General features: G+C 39.8%; 1 long non-coding RNA gene and 1 pseudogene across 1 annotated transcript; both read right to left on the bottom strand.

The window, feature by feature from the left end:
• Positions 1-23,861, bottom strand: part of LOC135968517 (uncharacterized) — a 46,100-nt pseudogene that overhangs the window by 9,813 nt on the left and 12,426 nt on the right.
• Positions 21,974-23,384, bottom strand: LOC141409166 (uncharacterized). Its single transcript, XR_012428101.1, has 3 exons — positions 23,076-23,384; positions 22,123-22,231; positions 21,974-22,030 (listed from the first exon to the last, which is right to left on the bottom strand). It is a non-coding gene; the product is annotated as an uncharacterized lncRNA (long non-coding RNA).

Raw genomic sequence — 23,861 nt, 5'->3', positions numbered from 1 at the left:
TGTATTATTTTCTATTAGAGGGTGGAACGGATGAGCAGGAATACTCCGGCGACAACTATCGTGCTGGAGTGGAGTAGAGCTGAGACTGGTGTTGGGCCTTCTATGGTGGAAGGTAGTCAAGAGTGAAGACCAAATTGGGCTGATTTTCCTGTTGCTGCCAGGAGAATACCTATTAGTGGGAGAAGACTTGGGTTGGGGTTTAGGATAAACATTTGTTGAAAGTCTCATGAGTTGTAATGTAGGATGAACCATGTTATGCTTAGGATAAAGCCGATATCGCCAATACGGTTGTATAACATTGCCTGAGTGGCTGCTGTTTTGGTTTCTATTCGAGCGTACCATCAGCTAATTAATAAGAAGGATATAATTCCTATGCCTTCTCAGCCAATGAAAAGTTGAAAGAGGTTGTTGGCAGTGATTAAAATTAGTATGGTGATGAGAAATGTGAGAAGGTACTTAAAGAATTGATTAATGTTTGGGTCTGAACTTATATATCATAGTGAGAATTCTATAATAGATCAAGTAATGAATAGTGCAATTGGGATAAATATTATGGAGAAGTAATCAGATTTGAAGCTTAATGTTAATTCTAATGTTTGGATTGTTATTCAATGTCAGTTTGAGATAATTGCTTCTTGGTCCAGGAGAATATACAAGATTATGGGGAGATGGCTAATGGTGAAAGAATATATCATAGTTGTTTTTACGTAGTATGGGTATAGGTGCTTTTTGTTGGGATTAATAAAGGTAATAGCAATTGGTAGAATTAGAGTGGTTAGGATTGTTATGGTAATGGAGGTGTACATGGTTGTTACTTTTATTTGGAGTTGCACCGATGTTTTTGGTTCCTAAGGCCAATGGATAACTGTAATCCTTTAAAAGTTGGGAAAGCCGTATTTATTAAAAACGGAGACATGGGTTAGCAGCCCTTGCTAGCTTTCTCGGTAAATAAGAAGTGGCAGGCCTCTATGGTTAGATCCACAATCTAATGTTTTGGCTAAACTATATTTACAGGAGGTGAAAACTAGAATAACATTAGGGTTAAGGGACAGGAGTATAATAGGGGAAAGGTGTATGAATATTAGTATGTTTTCTCGTGTAAAGGAAGGTTTTATATTAGTAGTGTGATATGTAAGTATTCCTCGTTGTGTTGTGGTAAATATATAGAGGGAGTAGAGGGCTGTAATTAGCATATTAAGTCCTGTAAGCGTAATGGTGATGTATGATCAGGAGAATGAGGTTATTATTACAAGGAGTTCTCCTACTAGGTTAATAGTAGGGGGTAGGGCGATGTTGGTAAGGTTTGCTGCAAATCATCAAAACGTTATTAATGGAAATAGTATTTGGAGTCCTCGGGAAAGTAGTAAAATGCGGCTGTGGGTTCGTTCATAGTTGAGTTTGCTAGGCAAAATAATATGGATGAGGTGAGTCCGTGGGTGATTATAAGAACAGTTGCACCAATGAAGCTTCAGGGGGTTTGAATGAGGGAGGCTATGATTACTAGGGCTATGTGGCTTATGGAGGAGTATGCGATGAGTGATTTTAGGTCTGTCTGTCAAAGACGGGTAGAGCTTGTTATGATTATGCCCCATAGGGATAGTATAAGGAAGGGGTAGGTTATATGTTCTGTTGTAGGGTTAAGGATAGAGATGAGTCGTATCATGCCGTAGCCACCTAGTTTTAGGAGTACTGCAGCAAGGACTATTGATCCAGCAATGGGGGCTTCAACATGGGCTTTGGGGAGTCATAAGTGTAAGCCGTACAGGGGTATTTTTACTATGAAGGCTATTATGCATGCTAGTCAGGTAAGATTGTGGGATCAAGTGGTTGTTAGTTTTTGAGCCATGAGCGTGAGTAGCATGATGTTTAGTGAACCCAAACTATTATAGGTATAGATTAACATAATGAGTAGGGGGAGAGAGCCAGTTAGTGTATAGAATAGGAAATATGTGCCTGCGTTAAGGCGTTCTGCTTGGCTGCCTCATCGGATGATGATGATTAGGGTAGGAATGAGACTGGTTTCGAAAGGAATATAAAATATGAATAGTTCTGTGGCTATGAATGTTAGAATTAGAGAGATTTGTAGGAAAATTAACATGGAGAGAGAGAATTTTTTCGTGAGGGGGATTCATTATGTAAGTGATATTGGCTTGCTGTAATCATAAGGGGCAGGAGTCAGGCAGTTAATATTAGGAGAGGTGTCGTTAGAGGGTCGGAAGATAAATGGATTGAGTAGTTGAGGAGATTGTTGCTGGTTTGGTTGAAAAATAATAAGGGGATAATACTGATAGTTAGGCTATGTACGGTAAGGTTAATTCAGATTATGCTATTTTTGGAAAATCACGTTGTTGGTAGTAGTATAATTGTGGGGATAACTATTTTTAACAATGAAGTAAATTTAGGTTGTGGATATAGTCTAGACCATATGTGTTAGAGATTGAGATTAGTAGGGCAAGACCGACTGCTGCTTCGCAAGCAGCAAATACTAGTAAGGCGATGGGTATAATGTTAGCTAGTAAGGAGTGCATGTTTAAAGCTATAAGAGTACTTATAATAAACAGTGATGATAATATTCCTTCTAGGCATAATAGGGAGGATATTAGATGTGAGCGATAGGTTAACATACCTAGGAGTGAGATTATAAATGCTAGTGTAACACTTATATAGATGAAAGGCATTTGGTTAGTATGGTTATCATAATCTAATGAGTCGAAATCATTTGTTTTGTTTAAACTACTTACCAATTCAGTTCAATCCAGTCCTTTTTGAGTTCATTCGTAGGCTAGGCTTAGGGTTAGGACAATAATTAGTGTAACTGATGATTTAAGCATGGTTGGAAGATCTGTTGTTTGGAGAGCTCATGGTAGGGGTAGGAGTAGGGCAATTTCTAGGTCAAATAGTAGGAAGGTAATGGCGACTAAGAAAAATTTTATGGAGAAGGGAATGCGGGCAGGGTTTAGTAGGTCAAAGCCACATTCGTAAGGATCAGTTTTTACTGCATAAGAGTTCAGCTGGGGTAGTCAGAATATGATAATTATTAGTAGGAGGGTCAGAAGGGTATTAATTGTCAGTGCTAATGCTAGGTTAATTACTCTTTTTCGAATAGTATCGAAACTAGTTGATTGGAAGTCAACTGTACTAATTATACTAAAAGAGTAGGATCCTCATCAGTAGATAGAGATATAAAGGAATAATCAGACCACATCTACAAAGTGTCAATATCAAGCAGCGGCTTCGAATCCAAAATGGTGGTTTGATGTGAAGTGGTATAATAGTTGACAGATAAGGCAGGTAATAAGGAATGTAGATCCGATGATGACGTGAAGTCCATGGAAGCCTGTGGTGATAAAGAATGCTGAGCCATAGATACCATCGGAAATAGTGAAGGGCGCTTCAAAGTACTCTGAAATTTGTAGTAGGGTGAAGTAGATGCCTAGTAGGATTGTAATGAGTAAAGCTTGGATTGTTTGTTTTCGATTACTTTCTATTAGGCTGTGGTGGGCCCAGGTAATTGTAACTCCTGATGCAAGTAGTACAGAGGTGTTTAAAAGGGGCATTTCTAGGGGATTTAGGGGAGTAATTCCTGTTGGTGGTCAGCGTCCTCCTAGGTGTGGGGTGGGAGCAAGGCTCGAGTGGTAGAATGCTCAGAAGAAACCGGTGAAGAAGAGGATTTCTGAGATGATAAAAAGGACTATTCCATAACGAAGGCTTTTTTGGACAGGTATTGTATGGTGGCCTTGGTAGGTGCTTTCTCGAATAATGTCACGCCATCATTGGTATATGGTTAACACGTTGGTTAGTAGGCCTAGCATTTGTAGAGTGGTGGAGTAAAAGTGAAATCATATAATTAAGCCTGATGTTGTTAACAGGGCTGAGAGCGCCCCTGTTAGTGGTCAGGGGCTAGGTTTAACTATGTGATAGGCATGAGATTGGTGGGTCATTAAGTGTTATCACGTAGATAAAGGATGATTAATAGTGTGAAGACATAGGCTTGGATTAGGGCCACTGCGATTTCTAGAATGGTCAATAGTACTAGAAGTGCATAGATTAGTGAGGTGATAGGGAGGTTGATGGTTGATAATGTTAGTGCAGCACTTCCTATTAGGTGCATTAGTAGATGGCCAGCTGTGATACTGGCAGTTAAGCGTACGGCTAGGGCAACTGGTTGCATAAATAGACTGATTGTTTCAATAATTACTAGTATAGGAATAAGGGGAGTGGGTGTGCCTTGTGGTAGGAAGTGGGCCAGAGAGCATTTACTTTTGAAGTGAAGGCCTATGATTACTGTCCCTGCTCATAGGGGAATTGCTATGGCTAGGTTTATAGATAGTTGGGTGGTAAGTGTAAATGAGTAGGGTAGAAGTCCGAGAAGATTGGTTATTGAGATAAAAATAATTAAAGATGTTAGTATTAGGGACCAGGTTTGTCCTTTGGTATTATGGGATATTATTATTTGTTTTAGGGTTAGTTGGATTAGGTTTTGTTGGATGGTAATTAGTCGATTATTAATAAGGTGTTTGGAGGTTGGAAATAGTAGCACGGGGAGTAAAATGATGAGTACTGCATCAGGTTGGCCTAGGATTGTTGGAGAGGTAAATGGGGCAAATAGATTTTCGTTCATTTCAATTGTCAGGGGTTATTGTAGGTTTGTGTATTGGGATTCTTTTGTAGGGGAGGTGGGTAGTAGTTTGTGTTTAGTAGTTTTAATTGTAAAATAAGAAATAGTGTGGGGAGTATAGTTATGATGATAGTAAACCATATGGATGTATCTAGTTGAGGCATTTCACTGCAGACAGGGTATTTCTCTCGATCTTTAACTTAAAAGGTTAATGCTAGGATAGCTGTACAGTGTATTATAAGAATATTTTGCAGAGAGTTATGGAGTGAGATGTGGGGGGGGGGTCTATAGGGTAAATACAGGCCCTATCTCAAAAATTTTTAGTGGAATCAATTCTGTGACAATGGGTATGAAGCTGTGGTTAGCACCGCAGATTTCTGAGCATTGTCCGTAGTATACACCTGGTCGTGTAGCGGTGAATGTGGTTTGATTCAGGCGTCCAGGAACTGCATCTGTTTTTAGGCCTAGAGTAGGAATTGTTCATGAGTGTAGGACGTCTTGAGATGTGATTATTATTCAGACAGGGGCTTCAATTGGGAGAACTACTACTCGGTTATCAACTTCTAGAAGTCGAAGGTCTCTTGGGTTTAAGAACAATGGGGGGAGAATATAAGAGTTAAAGATTAATCCTCCGTAATCTGTGTATTCGTAGGTTCAGTATCATTGGTGTCCAATTGATTTAATAGTAAAAGAGGGGTTGTTGATCTCGTCTGTTAGATATAGGATGTGCAGGGATGGAAGAGCAATTAAGATTAAAATGATTGCGGGTAAGATGGTTCAAATGGTTTCTATTTCTTGGGCGTCCGTGATATTGGTGTTGGTTAGTTTTGTTGTGAGAGCTGAAGACAGGGCATATAGGACGAGAAAGCTAATTAAGGATATAATTATAAAAGTGTGGTCATAAAAAGCAATTAATTCTTCTATGATAGGGGATATAGCATCTTGTAGGCCTAGTTGAACTGAGTGAGCCATATAAGATATATAGGGTTTAACCTATGATTTAGCTTTGACAAAGCTATGAAATAGTTTTTCTAATGTCTTATTGAAAAAGTTGTGGAGGTCACAGGGCTGGCTTGAAACCAGTTTAGGAGGTTCAATTCTTTCCTTTTTTGTTTAGTTTAATGTAGGTTGGTTCTTCAAATGTATGGTAGGGTGGAGGGCAACCATGCAGTCACTCTAGGTTGGTAGAGGGCTCTTCAATTAATGAGACTTTACGTTTTGAGGCGAAGGCTTCTCAGGTTATGTAGATTATTAGTATTACTGCTACTAGGGAAATGAAGGAGCCTATGGATGAGATATTTCATCTGGTATAGGCATTGGGGTAGTCAGAGTAGCGTCAGGGTATTCCGGATAAGGCGAGGAAATATTGTGGGAAGAAGGTTAAATTTACACCTACAAATATGATGGTGAAGTGGGCTTTGGCATAAGTTTGGTCTAGAGTATAGCCTGAAAATAAGGGGAATCAATGAATGAAGCCTCCTATGATAGCAAATACAGCTCCTATTGATAGTACATAGTGAAAGTGTGCAACAACATAGTACGTATCGTGTAGTACAATGTCTAATGATGAGTTTGCTAACACGATACCGGTTAAGCCCCCTATGGTAAAGAGAAAAATAAAGCCTAGAGCTCAAAGTATTGCAGGAGATCATTTGATATTGCCTCCGTGAAGCGTGGCAAGTCAGCTGAAGACTTTAATGCCAGTGGGAATTGCAATAATTATAGTGGCGGAAGTGAAGTAGGCTCGTGTGTCTACCTATTCCTACTGCAAATATATGATGGGCTCATACAATAAAGCCTAAAAACCCGATTGACATTATAACTCAAACTATACCTATGTAGCCAAATGGCTCTTTTTTTCTGGAGTAATATGTCACAATATGAGAGATTATCCCAAATCCAGGTAGAATGAGGATATAGACTTCGGGGTGGCCGAAAAATCAGAATAGATGTTGATACAAGATAGGATCCCCCCCTCCGGCAGGATCAAAGAAAGTGGTATTTAGATTACGGTCTGTTAGTAATATAGTAATGCCGGCAGCTAGTACTGGTAGAGAGAGGAGTAAAAGGATGGCTGTGATTAACACTGACCAGATGAATAAGGGGGTTTGATATTGAGATATTGCAGGGGCTTTTATGTTGATAATAGTGGTAATGAAGTTTATAGCCCCTAGGATGGAGGAGATGCCTGCTAGGTGAAGTGAGAAGATAGTTAGATCTACGGAAGCTCCTGGGTGGGAGAAATTTCCTGCTAAAGGAGGATAAACTCTTCAACCTGTCCCAGCACTGGCTTCTACTGCCGCAGATGCCAGTAACAGTAGAAAGGAAGGGGGGAGAAGTCAAAAACTCATATTGTTTAGGCGGAGGAAAGCCATGTCAGGGGCACCAATTATTAGTGGTACTAATCAGTTTCCGAAACCTCCGATTATGATGGGTATAACTATAAAGAAAATTATGACAAACGCATGGGCTGTAACGATAACATTGTAGATATGGTCGTTGCCTAATAGGCTGCCTGGTTGACCCAGTTCAGCTCGAACAAGAAGGCTTCGAGCTGTGCCTATGATCCCAGCCCATGTGCCGAACAGTAGGTAAAGGGTTCCAATATCTTTGTGGTTTGTTGAGAACAGCCAACGGTAGGCGAACATAGGTGGGGGAGGGGGTTAGAATGCCTGAGTAAGCATTAGGCTGTAAACCTAAAGACAGAGATTACAGTTCTCTTTTTACCAGCTCCGAGGTGATTTTCATGTTGAATTGCAAATTCAAGGGAGCAGTTAATTTCTGCCGGGGCTTCTCCCACCTTTTTTCCCTGCGGCGGGAGAAGTAGATTAAAGCCAGTGGTTAGAGTATTTAGCTGTTAACTAAAATTTTATGGATTTGAGTCCCATTAATCTAGTAAGGGCTTAGCTTAATTAAAGTAATTGATTTGCATTCATTTGATGTGGAATAGAATCTGCAGTCCTTATATATTTCAGAAATTAAGCGTGGTTAAATTTACTGAGGGCTTTGAAGGTCCTTGGTCTTACTTCACCTAAATTTCTAGAGGATGACTAGGGTTAGTGGAGAAATTGGTAAGAGGAGGGTGGTGAGGATAATGAGTAGGGGGATGAGGAGTATGGGTTTTGTATTTTTGAATTGTCATTTTATTTTTGTATTGTTGGATGTAGGGAGTATTGTTATGGAGGTGGTATAAATTAGGCGTATATAAAAGTATAAGTTGAGTAGGGTTATGGTAATTATAATGGAGGGGATGATGAAGTTATTGCTTTTTGTAAGTTCTTGAATGGTAATTCATTTGGGTAGGAAACAGATTAGTGGGGGTAAGCCTCCCATGGATAGGAGGGTGGTTGATATTAATGGTATTAGTCAGGTTAGTTTGTTTCAAGTGCAGGATAGTATAAGAGTTGTGGTATTTGAGTTTAGGTTGAGAGTTAGGAATGCGGTAGTTGTCATAATAGTGTATATGGTTAGGTAATAGATTGTGATATTTGGGTTGTAGGTTAGTGTTATTATTCAGCCTGTGTGAGTAATTGAAGAATATGCCATGATTTTGCGTAGTTGTGTTTGGTTAAGGCCTCCTCAGCTGCCTATTATAACAGATAGAGTAGAGAGGGTCAGGAGAATATCTGTATTGGTTGAAGAATGTATTTGGTATATAATTGAGATGGGAGCTAGTTTTTGTCATGTGAGGAGGAGCAGGCCAGAAATTAAAGATGTCCCTTGGGTGACTTCTGGGATTCAAAAGTGGAAGGGGGCTATTCCTAATTTTATGGCTAGGGCTGTTGTTATGGCTAGAGATGAAAGTTGGTTGATGTTGTCTGTTGTGGTTCAGCATCTGGAGAGTAGGTTGTTGGAGATAATTGCTATTATGAGGATTATAGATGCGGTGGATTGTATTAGGAAATATTTAATAGCGGCTTCTGTAGAACGGGGGTTTGTTTTTTTGATTAGAATTGGGATGAAAGCTAGTATATTTATTTCTAGGCCTGCTCAGGCGAGGAATCAGTGTGAGCTTAGCGTTGTAATGAGAGTGCCTGTGATTATGGTGAGGTAGACAATAAGTTGGGCTAGTGGGTTAATTAGTAAGGGAAGGGTATAACCAACATTTTCGGGGTATGGGCCCAATAGCTTATTTAGCTGACCTTACTTAGGATGGAGTGTGGTAGGTAGCATGGAGAAAGTTGGGTTCTCAGGGGTAGGTTCGATACCTATAATCCTAGAAATAAGAGGATTAGGGCCTCTATCATTTACTCTGTCAAAGTAACTCTTTTGTCAGACATATTTCTAGGTTTGCGGAGGAATACTGGAGATTGCAACAGGTGTTGAGATATGTCATATGAGAAGAGCTAGTGTAAGTGGGAGGAAATTTTTTTCATAGTAAGTGTATAAGTTGATCATGGCGGAATCGAGGATATGCTGTTCGGATTCATAAAAATAATGAGGTTAGGGCCGGGCGCGGTGGCTCAAGCCTGTAATCCCAGCACTTTGGGAGGCCGAGATGGGCGGATCACGAGGTCAGGAGATCGAGACCATCCTGGCTAACACGGTGAAACCCCGTCTCTACTAAGAAATACAAAAAATAGCCGGGCGAGGTGGCAGCGCCTGTAGTCCCAGCTACTCGGGAGGCTGAGGCCGGAGAATGGCGTGAACCCGGGAGGCGGAGCTTGCAGTGAGCTGAGATCCGGCCACTGCACTCCAGCCTGGGCTACAGAGCAAGACTCCGTCTCAAAAAAAAAATAATAATAATGAGGTTAGAAGAAGTGTTTTGGTGGTAAAGCACGTTGTAAATAGTTCTGGGGAATTAATAGAGTATAATGTGCCTAGAAAGATTGTGGTTATTAGGGCATTTATTATAATGATATTTATGTACTCAGCCATGAAGAACAGGGTAAATGGGCCTGTGGCATATTCAATGTTAAAGCCTGAGACTAGTTCCGATTTGCCTTCTATGAGGTCGAAAGGAGCTCGGTTTGTTTCAGCTAATGTGGAGGTGAATCATTTTATGGCTAGGGGTCATGATGGTAGGAGGAGTCAGAGGTGTTCTTGTGTTGTGATAAGTATGAGAAGATTAAATGAGCCGCTTATTAGTAAGACTGATAAGAGAATAATAGCAAGAGTGACTTCATATGAGATTGTTTGGGCGACAACTCATAGTGCTCCGATTAGTGCATAGTTTGAGTTTGATGCCCATAAAATGGAGTAGACAGTTAGACTAGATGTGGCTAGAATAAATAAAAGTCCTAGATTGAAGTTAATTAGTGGATGGGGTATGGGAAGGGGAGTTCATAGGAGAAGAGCAATGGAAAAGGCCAAGGCTGGTGCGGTAATGTAGAGAATGGTGGTAGATGTTGAAGGTTTTAAGGGTTCTTCCATGAATAGTTTTATGGCGTCAGCGAAAGGTTGTAGCAACCCGTAGGGGCCAATGGTGTTTGGTCCTTTGCGTAGTTGTATGTGGCCCAGTAATTTTCGTTCAATGAGTGTGAGGAATGCTATGGCGGCCACTACGGATATAATAAGGAGTAGGAGATTTGTTGTTGACATGGTGTTAAGAAGAGGAGTTGAACCTCTGATTGTAAAGTTTTAAGTTTTATGCAATTGCCGGGCTCTGCCATCTTAACAAACCGTGTTTTGGGGTTGGGTTGGTGTTATTTTGTTAGATTGAGATTAGGTCATCTATGGAATGAGGGCACTTTATGAAGTGGGCCTTATTTCTCTTGTCCTTTCGTACAGGGAGAAATATAGAATAGATAGAAACCAACCTGGATTACTCCGGTCTGAACTCAGATCACGTAGGACTTTAATCGTTGAACAAACAAACCCTTGATAGCTGCTGCACCATTAGGATGTCCTGATCCAAAATCGAGGTCGTAAACCCTATTGTCGATATGGACTCTGGAATAGGATTGTGCTGTTTTCCCTAGGGTAACTTGTTCCGTTGGTCAAGTCATTGGGTCAATTACAGGTGCTGGTTTGCTTTGGCTTGTGTAGCCTTAGCGTAGGCTGTTCGGAGGTTTAGTTATGCTCCGAGGTCACCCCAACCAAAATTTTTAATGCAGGTGTGGTGGTGTAAGGGTCCATGGATTTGTATAGTTTTGATTGCATTAATAAATTAAAGCTCCATAGGGTCTTCTCGTCTTATTGTTTCATGTCCGCCTCTGCACGGACAGGTCAATTTCACTGGTTGAAAGTAAGAGACAGTTGAACCCTCGTGATGCCATTCATGCGAGTCCCCATTTAAGGAACAAGTGATTATGCTACCTTTGCACGGTCAGGGTACCACGGCCGTTGAGTACGTGTCACCGGGCAGGCAGTGCCTCTAATACTGGTAATGCTAGAGGTGATGTTTTTGGTAAACAGGCGGGGTTAAGTTTGCTGAGTTCCTTTTACTTTTTTTAACCTTTCCTTAAAGCATGCCTGTGTCGGGTTAACAGTGTAATACTGACTTGTTTCTGTTTGTTAGTGTTAGGCTGTTAAGCATCGGTGAAGTTTTTCAGTCTGATTTAGGCTTATGCGGCGGAGAAAATGTTCATGTTACTTATATTAGCATTGTTGCTTCTATGAAATGATAGATTAATCCAATGTGGAATAAGGAGTTTAGTGGTGTGTTTGGAATTTTTATATAATTGATGTTGAGCTTGAACGCTTTCTTAATTGATGGCTGCTTTTGGGCCAACTATGGAGGTCAGATTTTTTACTCTCTATACAAGGTTTTTTCCTGATGTCTGAAGAGCTGTCCCTCTTTAGACTAACAATTAAGTTTACAGGGGGATTGGGTAGTTCTACAGGTAAACTTAAGGTTGAACTAAAATTCTATCTTGGATAACCAGCTATCACCAGGCTTGGTAGGCTTGTCACCTCTACCCATAAATCTTTTGTTGTTCTAACTATTGAAGTTTAGGGCTAAGCATAGTGGGGTCTCTAATCCCAGTTTGAGTCTTAGCTATTGTGTGTTCAGAAATTTTAAAGCCACTTTCGTAGTTTATTTTACATCAGCTAAGGTTTTACAATTTAGATGGAGTTTAGCTTTATTTGACTAGATCTAAAACACCCTTTACGCCAGTTTTTATTAGCTTGGGTTAATCATATGGCCCTGGTGGCTGGCACGAAATTGACCAACCCTAGATTGTAGCATAACTTAGTTAAACTTTCATTTATTGCTAAAGGTTTGTCACTGCTGTCTCCCGTGGGGGTGTGGCTGAGCAAAGTGTCTTGAGCTGCATTGTGCGTGCTTGATACTTACTCCATATGATCGTAGTGATTTATCGGGTGTCTTCACTGGGGCAGGGATGCTTGCATGTGTAATCTTGCTAAGAGCTAATAGAAAGGCCAAGACCAAACCTATTTGCTCATGGGGTGTGCAAGTCCGTCTAGACATTTTCAGTGTCTTGCTTTAGGTGAATTAAGCTACATAAGCACGGAGAGAAGTATAGTTGTGAGGTGCTGTCTTTCGGGTTGTGACACTGAGGGCCCATATTTAGTAGTGAACAAGTGCATGAGAGCAAGGAAGTAGGAAAGAGAAGGAGTGGGATGAAGTTAAGAGGGGTAAAGTGAAGTAATTTTGTGTTAGTTGAGGAAATGGCAGTTGAAGTTGTGCACACCTAAAAGATGAAAACGCGATCTCTGGCTAGGTGTGTGAAAGCTTTTGTTTTTGGGGTTTGGCAAGAGTAAATTTTTGGAGAAGAAGTCAGAGATGGGGGTGGGGGGCTTTGTTGATAGTTTCCTGCGTTATTTGCAGTGTGATTGAAAATGGATTACATGGTAATTATTGGTATGTCCTACAAGCATGAATTAAATAACACCTTGTAAAACTTATGTGGGGCTAGGATATTGAACGTAGGTGCGATTAATAATGGCATGGACTAGGAATCAAAGACAGGTTCTGCGGGACGTGTTGTGGTGGGACCAGCTTTCTGCGATGGGGTCGCGTGCAGAGCAGAGATAAAAGATACCAAATGCATGGAGAGCTCCCGTGACTGGTTAATAGGGTGATAGACCCATGATCCATCGAGATGTCTTATTTAAGGGGAACGTGTGGGCGATCTTAGTTATATGGCACTGAGGTAAAGAACCAGATGCCGGATACAGTTCATTATAGCTACCCCCACGATTTATGGGCCCGGAGCGAGGAGAGTAGCACTCTTGTGCGGGATATTGATTTCATGGAGGATGGTGAACAAGGGACACCTAAGTGAGGGGGGTATCCGTGGTGAGGAGGATTAATTTAACTTGGATGTTAAATTAAATCTCACCACTCCCATTCAGCATAGTATTAGAAGTTCTCATGAGGGCAATCAGGCAAGAAAAAGAAATAATGGGTATTCAAATAGGAAAAGAGGAAGCCAAATTCTCTCTGTTTGCAAATGACATGATTGTATATTTAGAAAACCCCATTGTCTCAGCCCAAAATCTCTTTAAGCTGATAAGCAACTTCAGCAAACTCTCAGGATATAAAATCAATGTGCAAAAATCACAAGCATTCCTATACACCAATAATAGAGAGAGAGCCTGAGTCAAATAGAGAGTCAAATCATGACTGAGCTCCCATTCACAATTGCTACAAAGAGAATAAAATACCTAGAAATACAACCACCAAGGGATGTGAGGGACCTCTTCAGGGACAACTACAAACCACTGCTCAAGAAAGTAAGAGAGGACACAAACAAATGGAAGACCATTCCGTGCTCATGGATAGGAAGAACTGATATCGTGAAAATGGCCATACTGCCCAAAGTGATTTCTAGATTCAATGCTATCCCCATCAAGCTACCACTAACTTTCTTCACAGATTTTGAAAAAACTGAATTTAATATGGAACCAGAAAAAAAGTTCATATAGCCAAGACAATCCTAAACAAAAAGAACAAAGCTGGAGGCATCATGCTACCTGACTTCAAACTATATTACAAGGCTACAGTAACCAAAACAGTATGGTACTGGTATCAAAACAGATATACAGATCAATGGAACAGAACAGAGGCCTCAGAAATAACATCACACATCTACAACCATCTGATCTTTGACAAACCTGAAAAAAACAAGCAATGGGGAAAGAATTCCCTATTTAATAAATCGTGTTGAAAAAACTGGCTAGCCATATTCAGAAACCTGAAACTGGACCCCTTCCTTATACCTTATAGAAAAATTAACTCAAGATGGATTACAGACTTAAATGTAACACCTCAAACCATAAAAACCCTAAAAGAAAACCTAGACAACGCCATTCAGGACACAGGCATGGGCAAAGACTTCATAACTAAAACACCAAAAGCAATGGCAACAAAAGCCAAATTGACAAATGGGACCTAATTAAACTAAAGAGCTTCTGCACAGCAAAAGAAACTATCAGAGTGAACAGGCAACCTACAGAATGGGAGAAAAATTTTCCAATATATCCATCTGACAAAGGGCTAATATCCAGGATCTATAAAGAACTTAAACAAATTTACAAGGAAAAAAAAAAAGGCTGGGCGCGGTGGCTCAAGCCTGTAATCCCAGCACTTTGGGAGGCCGAGACGGGTGGATCACGAGGTCAGGAGATCGAGACCATCCTGGATAACACGGTGAAACCCCGTCTCTACTAAGAAATACAAAAAAAAAAAAAAAAACTAGCCGGGCGAGGTGGCGGGCGCCTGTAGTCCCAGCTACTCGGGAGGCTGAGGCCGGAGAATGGCGTGAACCCGGGAGGCGGAGCTTGAAGTGAGCTGAGATCCGGCCACTGCACTCCAGCCTGGGCTACAGAGCGAGACTCCGTCTCAAAAAAAAAAAAAAAAAAAAATCAAAAAGTGGGCAAAGGATATGAACAGATACTTCTCAAAAAAAGATATTTATGTGGCCAACAAACATATGAAAAAAAGCTCATCATCACGGGTCATTAGAGAAATGCAAATGAAAACCACAATGAGATACCATTTCATCCCAGTTAGAATGGTGATCATTAAAAAGTCAGGAAATAACAGATGCTCGAGAAGTTGTGGAGAAGTACGAATGCTTTTACACTGTTGGTTGGAGTGTAAATTAGTTCAGCGATTGTGGAAGACAATGTGGCAATTCCTCAAGGATCCAGAACTAGAAATACCATTTGACTCAGCAATTCTATTACTGGGTACCCAAAAAATTATAAATCATTCTACTATAAAGACACATGCACACATACGTTTATTGCAGCACTATTCACAATAGCAAAGATTTGGAACCCACCCAAATGCCCATTAGTAATAGACTGGATAAAGAAAATGTGGCACATACACACCACGTAACAGTATGCAGCCATAAAAAAGGATGAGTTCATGTCCTTTGCAGAGACATGGATAAAGCTGGAAACCATCATTCTCAGCAAACTAACACAAGAACAGAAAACCAAACACAGCATGTTCTCACTCATAAGTGGGAGTTGAACAACGACAACACAGGGACACAGGAAGGGGAACATCACACACCGGGGCCTGTGGTGCGGTGGGAGGCTAGTGGATGAATAACATTAGGAAAAATACCTAATGTAGATAACAGGTTGATAGGTACAGCAAACCACCAGAGCACGTGCATACCTATGTAACAAACCTGTACGCTCTGCACATGTACCCCAGAATTTAAAGTATAATTTTAAAAAAATCAAAACAGAATATTAATAAGGAAACAGACTACTTAAAGGTGGTATAAAACAAATATTTCTGACAGAGGTATAGAGAGCACTCCTCAACATCAGGTTACACACCCTTCTCAATAGCTCATACAACATATTTCTTGATAGACAACCTCTTAGGCCAAAAAAGAAGTCTTACCAAATTTTTTAAAACTGAAATTTTATGAATTATTTTCTATGACTAAACTCAAATGCAAGTATACAACAATAATAGACAGAAACTGGAAAAAAAAAAAAAAAACAAATGTGAGGCATGGTGGCTCACGTCTGTTATCCCAGCACTTTGGGAGGCCGAGGCAGGTGGATCATGAGGTCAGGAGATCAAGACCATTCTGACCAACATAGTGAAACCCTGTCTCTACTAAAATGTGAAAAACTAGCCAGGCTTGGTGGCACACACCTGTAGTTCCAGCTACTCAGGAGGCTGAGGCAAAGGAATCGCTTGAACCCAGGAGGCAGAGGTTGCAGTGAGCCGAGATCGTGCCACTGCACTCCAGCCTGGAGATAGAGCAAGACTCCGTCTCAAAAAAAAAAAAAAAAAAAAAACCATATATATATATATATACACACACACATGGGAATTTAACAAAACACTCGAGCACGCTCTTATGTAAAGGTTGTAATAGTTAATATTGTAAAGATGTTCATCCTGGTCAATCCTGGTCAATGTAATCTACAAATTTAATGAAATGTTTTTCAAATTTCTCATTGTATTTTTGAAGAAACAGAAACAGCAACCCAAAACTATATCGAACCCCAAAGGCAATAAAGTTCCCATCAATCTTAAAATAATAATAATAATAAAGGAATGCTGCAGGCATTAAAGTTCCTGATTTCAAAAGACATTACAAAGCTACATAATTAAAACAATCTGGTATAAGGATGAAAATTAAACTAATGAAATAGAATGCAACCCATATATATATATACTTTAACATGTATGGTCATATGAGGAGTCATTTACATAGCAATAATTATTACTGTAAGCTAACAGGTAAAGGCAATGCAAATTTCCGTCACCAAATCATTCAGTAAATACAATTTGAAATATAAAAATACTGGAATATCACTCAGTTTTCAAAAAGCAGAAAACAGTCTACCAATTATAAAGATAAATCTTGATAACGTTATGCAAAATGAAATGTCAGCCACAAAAAGACAAAGATTGTAAGAGATAGACAGATAGAAAGCATTTACACTCTTAGAAGCAGACAAAAAGAAAAAGGTGCCCTATTTGCTTAACCCCCAACAGCAAGAAAGTTTGTCAGTCATCCATGACAAAAATGTCTTAATGAGAGAACCAGGCATCATGGTTAGTATCTGTAATGACAGCTACATGGTACAGTAAGGTTGGAGAATTGCTTCAGGCCAAAATATTACGACCAACCTGGGTTATGCAGTGAGACCCCATCTCGGAAATAAGTGCCTTTAAGAGAGCTTTGAGATCCAGGGAGGGAATTGTGAAACTTTGCTGAGCCCAAGATTGAGGAGCACCCTTTTCAGAAGGCAAGCTTTCATTTAGGTGGCAAACTACAGGACCCCTGCTCTTGACTACAGACCAGAAAATGTCCCACCCAACTCCATCCCACTGAGAATTTTGAACTTACTCTGTAAGCATCCCAAACTTCTCCCAGCCACAGTCTGTGAGAGGTCTTGGTCTTCCAGAAGCCTGGAGAGATACCCATTTAGAGCCAAGCTGGCAGGCCTGCAGACCTTGGTCCCAATAACAGTTCCATGACTCAGTTCCAGCTTCCTAAGCCACAGTTCATCGCCAGTTCTGCCTATGTAGAAACCCACAGTGACCTCAGAAATCCTCTCTGGTACTCAGTACAAGCCATACTAATCCACATCCTAATATAAAGCCCACCATATGCAGACCTGACTGCAGAAACCTGCCCTAGCATCTATCCTACTGAGCAAAGTCCTGAAGGATATTTACTGTGTCCAAAAGTAAAATGGGAATTACAACTACCCAAGTCCTTTATGATAAGCCGACCCTAGTGCAGAGCCAGCAGCCTTGTGACCAAGCTACAACCCCGCTCTACTACAAACGCAGAGGGCATTCTATCACCCTGGGGGCCCAAGAAAGGAAGATTTTTACCCTCTGAAACCAGTTTATCAAAACTTTGAGGTGTTTGCTCCTTCAAATTGAGACACCAACGCAAAAGTATATTGTGCCCATCGTCAAAGCTTCTATTTTAACACAGCACTTGATGTATGTGGAAGAAAAATTAGTCAAAAAATTTTTAAAGTCAATGAAATTGAAGGCAAGTAAAACATTGCTGCTTGTAGATCATGCAATGTTCTCTATAAAAAAACCATAAACAGTACATTAAAACCTTTTAAAACAAATAAATACACTCAGTAAATTAGCAAAATATAAAATTAACATACAAGTTATGATTCCATACACTTAAACTATCTGATAAAATAGAGGAAGAAAACAATCTTATTTAAAATAGCACTAAAATAATAAATATCTGAGGACAAATTTAACCGAGGAACTGAAAAACTTTTCAAGTGAAAGATTTATCAATGAAAAATAAGAAAACACAAATAAATTTAAATACATTTTCTCTATCGATTCAAAGAATAAACGCTAAAACACCATATTATCCAAAGTGATCTCTAGATTCAATACACTTTCTATCAATATTCCAGTGGTTTTTTTTCACAGTAATGAAAAATACAATCATAAAATTTACATGAAACTACAAGAAACTGTGAATAGCCAAAGCAATCTTGAAGAAAAAGAAAAAAGCAGAAGGACATCATACTTTATAATTTCAAACTATATTTCAAGACTATAATAAAAACAGGATGAAATGTGCAGAAAAATGAACAAAAAACACCCAATAATACAGAAATCACTACTCTCACACATTTCAGAGATGATGGAAAAAGAGAACTTAAAAGATAGTCTAACGTGGAGTGTCTTAAAATTATGCAAACATCTGTGTGTCCACAAAAACAAAAACGAAAAAACTCAGATTGCACACTCTCTTGTATGCCATGAACAGTACTTTGGCTGTCACTGTAAACTTGAAGGAAGATTACTGAAGGGAAAGAAGAATTCTTAGATATTTTAAAAGCAAAAGAGAGAAGATGCCCCTGTGTGAGAGAAAATTTAAAAATAAAAATAAAAATTAGGCTTTCCAGAAACTATTTCTTTTGGAACACTGCTTCCCATATCACTTTAGGGACTTGCTTTCTTCTTCACTTTGGACCTATCATCCACATTGTCTGTTGTATTCACTCTCACCTACCTGAGGGTTCTCCTGCCATCTCATGTCTCTTCATATTCCAGGGCTCTTTTCCTTGCTCCAGAAAAATGATCAGGTCTGGCTTAGGGACAGCAATACCTGTTTTATTAAAAATAAGTAACATGCCTCTTGCTCATATTCTCCAATTAACAACTTAATAATGTGCTCAGTAAAGAGGATTTAACACAATATTCTAATACATTTATCCCAAAATACTAAATTACAACAGAAATTTCTAAATATTTAGAAAATACTCTAATTTTGTGGGTTCTTACTTTTATCACCTGGTACTACTGAATTAAAAATTGGTGGTGGTAATTAGATTTTAAAGTGTGAGCAATAATATTTTATGCCAGTAAAATTTTGAAATTACCATTAATCTAAAGTGAAGGACAGAGAGGAGCTCAAGAATGTGGTAAGTTCAGGTCAAGATGAAACATCTTGAAATTTTTTTCTCGGCCGGGCGCGGTGGCTCAAACCTGTAATCCCAGCACTTTGGAGGCCGAGGCGGGCGGATCACAAGGTCAGGAGATCGAGACCACAGTGAAACCCCGTCTCTACTAAAAATACAAAAAAAATTAGCCGGGCGCGGTGGCGGGCGCCTGTAGTCCCAGCTACTCGGGAGGCTGAGGCAGGAGAATGGCGTAAACCCGGGAAGCGGAGCTTGCAGTGAGCTGAGATCCAGCCACTGCACTCCAGCCTGGTCGACAGAGCGAGACTCCGTCTCAAAAAAAAAAAAAAAAAAAAAAAAAAAAAAAAAGAAATTTTTTTCTCTATGGAAAACTCCCTGTGATTTTCTTAAAAACAGAAATCTGAAGCATAAATTACCAAAAAGAAATTATACAAAAGAGCAATACTGTTGGGAGCCGAAAGCCTGAGGGCTGTGACCAACTCAGCATTCCACTGGACTTGAATGAATCAAAAGGCAAATTGTTTGTCATGAATGCAGAATGTGGGCAAACTTGCTTCTGCTCATGCCGCCAGAAGGTACACTGAGGACAGTCACTCCCTGGTGCCATGCTCCTTGAGGTTAACTACTGGAACATCTGGAGAGTACTGTTCAAAGAATACAGTCACTAAGTCAAGCAGCTGACCACAACCTCCCCCTTCTCCCTATCTCCTTTACTCAATAAATATGAAGAGCTATAGTAGTTCATGGCCCTTGTTCACTAGAGGCAAGGAGTCCCCTGGTGCCGTCTTTGTCTTTATTCCTGCATTCAACCTCCTTTGTTCAGGCCAGTAAAGTCAGCAGCAAAATGAAACCTATAGCGTATACTAGGAATTGCGTATTAAAGTTATTCTCACCCAGGAAGACCAGGTTTCTGTAGTTCTCTAACATCACATTCCTATATAAATTCTGCTGTGCAGTGTCCAGGCATTGCCACTCCTCCACAGAGAATTCTATGGCCACATCCCGAAATGTCAATGATCCCTGGAAAACACACACAAACACACTTATTTACCAAGTGGTCATGGGCATAATTTTTAATTTGACTCAACGTAAAATGGAGAGAGTAAACAGAGCTGGTTCTGACTTCTAAGAGTGACTGAAATAATTCAATAAAATAGTTTTCCACTAGAAATATTCTCTAATGTATTCTCTAACTCTGAGAAAACAAAGTGTTATAAGATCCATAACACCAGTGTATATAGTGTATTTTTCTGGACAATAAAGTATAAAATTGAGGGCATAAACACTAACATGTACAATTTTGAGTGCTACATTTACATCATACAGAATTAATCGTGTGCCGGGCATGGTAGCTCATGCCTGTAATCCCAGCACTTTGGGAGGCAGAGGCGGGCAGATCACCTGAGGTCGGGAGTTTGAGACCAGTCTGACCAACATGGAGAAACCCCGTCCCTACTAAAAACACAAAATTAGCTGGGCATGGTGCTTTGTGCTTGTAATTCTAGCTACTTGGGAGGCTGAGGCAGGAAAATCGTTAGAATCCAGGAGGCGGAGGTTGCGGTGAGCTGAGATCGCACCATTGCCCTCCAGCCTGGACAACAAGAGTGAAACACTATCTCAAAAAAAAAAAAAAAAAGAATTAATTGTGTGTATTTTTCAGATGGACATACTTTTGTATATTATTCAGATGGAATAGACATGTTGAGTTAGAAGCTATCACTCAAATTTTTATGTGTACAATAAGCTGGAGATCCTGTTATTGCAGATTTTTTTTTTTTTTTTTTTCAGAAGATCAGGGATAAAGTCTGAGTTGCTGAATTTTTAACAAGCTCATCAGTATGCCAATGTTTTTGGCCCAAAAAGACTATTTTGTCAAATATCCAGTAATTGAATGACCCTGGGTTTTTCTGGTTTGTAAATAAAGATGAGAGCCTTCATTTTCCAAAAACAGACAAATGCAAAGGAAACCTAAGAAAGAAGGGCAGCTGCCAGATTAAATGTGGTGGTTTGTTCACATCAGCTGCATAAAGATACTTAACAATGAAGAGAAAAATAATTAATTCTATAGTAAAACATGTATCAGAGAGCTTATCAACTAAGTGATTTATTAACATCAACTACACTAGAACAAACTTTTATAATGTCCTGATGCACCCAGAAGGACACAGCATTACTGCTGAGATACTGCCCCCTGAAAGGTAAATTATAGTCTGAATTTAACCATAGGGAAACATTAGTTTTATGGAAAGTTCAAGATACAGGTATCTCCCATGTTCTGTAATTTTTAATAGTGATTTTAAATAGTCTTTCTTTAGCACTGTAAAGAGCAGTTATCTCCTATCAAATTTTTTATAATTTTCTGGGTAATAAATACCATACTGCTTCAATGGGTATTTTCTTTTTTTTTTTTTTTTTTGAGACGGAGTCTCGCTCTGTCGCCGAGGCTGGAGTGCAGTGGCGCGATCTCGGCTCACTGCAAGCTCCGCCTCCTGGGTTTACGCCATTCTCCTGCCTCAGCCTCCTGAGTAGCTGGGACTACAGGCGCCCGCCACCGCGCCCGGCTAGTTTTTTGTATTTTTAGTAGAGACGGGGTTTCACCGTGGTCTTGATCTCCTGACCTTGTGATCCACCCGCCTCGGCCTCCCAAAGTGCTGGGATTACAGGCGTGAGCCACCGCGCCCGGCAATGGGTATTTTCTTAATCCTATACTGCATAGACATAATAAAGAACACAGATGAAACCTCAACATTACATGTTCTCTGTCTTCACTAAAAACCCCAGGTTTTCCCCAACAGGAATTTGGAGTATCTACACCTTCCCATGTTCAACAGCCACAAAGGGACACTTTTAATATTGCAGATTATAAATTCATAGTGAGATTTCTGCATGGCATATAAGAAGCCATAATGTAGAGAAGGCTCTGGTATATAGAAAAATATATTTTCAGAGACTTTGATTATTGTAAGAATTTTTTAAAGTAGTTAAGACAAACTCATTAGGGAGGAAAAACACAAGTAGAGAAGTACAGGTTTGCAAGTAATGAACTTGTTTCCTGGAGGAAGCAGAGTGGACACAGATCTTGATCTGAGACATATTTAGCTGAAAAAAAAAAAAAAAAAAGGCCATTTTTTCCTCTTTCTCCTCCTTCTCTAGGATTATTTCTCAGATAAAATTCTCTGGGCAAATTATACCTGCATCTTGAGAACATGCCTTTAAAAGTGTCAGCACCACAGGTCTACCTGCTGTCACCACATCCACAGGCAGAAGAACCAAGACAGAGAAACTCCACCCATTTCTGTCCTTTATAGGAGAAGAGATTGAGAAACAATGAGTAGCTCCACAGAGATAAAAATACACTTTTATTTTGTCCTCAGGAGCCATCCCCTGACACAGGCACCAGCAATTTCCACTACAGTACTGGAAATATGGGCCACGCTGTCCTGTCCCTACCAAATCCAAACAGAACGGGTTCTTGAACCCCCTTTAATGCAAAGATGGAACTTAACTCTCATGAATGTATTTTGAATTCCTCATACTTGATTCTGACCTCACCTTTGAGTCACATGAACCACTTAATTAAAATAACATGGTGGCTTCCACCAGAACAATAAACAGAATCCATGGACAGGGCACAAGTAAAGAGAGTTCTGCAAAATGGCCAGGTGACACTCATTAGAAGCCTGGGCTGATAACCCAGCACTCTTGTCACAACACAAATACTTCTGGTACAAATGAAGACAATCATTCTTCATTCTAAAGTATTACACTCTTTGCTGACTCTAAAGTTTACAGAGAAAACAGAAGGTAGCAATTTCTGAGTAAGTCTGCATTTGGAAAACAACATGTGCACATGTACTAATGCAATGTTTATTCAGCAGGTACTATGTGCTCAATAGGATGTTACAGAGCACTGTGATAGCACATTATGTGGTTTAATCCTAATAACACCCTGTGAGTCGATACTACGTGTTCAATAATTCCAAGGCTTTAAAGGACCCAGCATTATTATGTCTATTTCTGTTGATCTGTCATTGATTTTTTCAAAAAATGCAAAGAATAAAAGGTAAATATAGACAGATGAAAGAGATACAGATGGAAAGAGTTTAATGCAATTTAGATAAATTTTTATTGTGTTTATACTTACTTTCTTGGGACTTGTGAATCAACTACTAGATCTGCAAGAACAGAAAACAAGTTGCTAAATAATGTTTCTGCAAGCACTGGTTTTAATAAAAAATTTGAAAAGTAAGATCCTATAATACATATTTTATGTTTCCCATTTATCTGTTGGGTTGCAGAAAATGTTGAGCAGCAGCTCTAAAAAGGCAACAGGATTCATGACCCAAAACTCTGATCTCTTCTAATCAGTTCTGTGAGGCAAGACGCCAGGGTAGAGCCAAACATAAATAAGGACTCTAAAAAGGGTGAATATGCACAGGGCTGGGGCAGAGTGTACAGCCGATGTACAATTAAGTTCTCTGTGCCACTGGGGGGTATTGTCAGTTCATTTTTTTAAAGCTTACTTAAGTAAACCTAAGTCTGAGTTTGTATAATTTTAATCTTTTTTGCCACTGCCCTGCAAATTTTATATTATATGCTAATAAGCAATTTTTAAAAATCCCTTAAGGTTATCTAGAATAACTTTTTTAGAAGAAAAGTAAGTATTCTGGCCAGGTGCGGTGGCTCACGCCTAGAATCCCAGCACTTTGGGAGGCTGAGGTGGGTGGACCACAAGGTCAGGAAATCGAGACCATCCTGACTAACACGGTGAAACCTGTCTCTACTAAAAATACAAAAAAAAAAAAAAAAAATTAGCTGGGCGTGGTGGCAGGCGCCTGTGGTCCCAGCGACTCAGAAACCTGAGGCAGGAGAATAGCATGAACCCGGGAGGAGGAGCTTGCCGTGAGCCAATATCGCGCCACTGGACTCC

This window comes from Macaca fascicularis, chromosome 19 (genome assembly GCF_037993035.2).
Source record: "Macaca fascicularis isolate 582-1 chromosome 19, T2T-MFA8v1.1".
Classification (NCBI taxonomy): Eukaryota; Metazoa; Chordata; class Mammalia; order Primates; family Cercopithecidae; genus Macaca; species Macaca fascicularis.
This window is presented reverse-complemented; position numbering and strand designations above follow the sequence as displayed.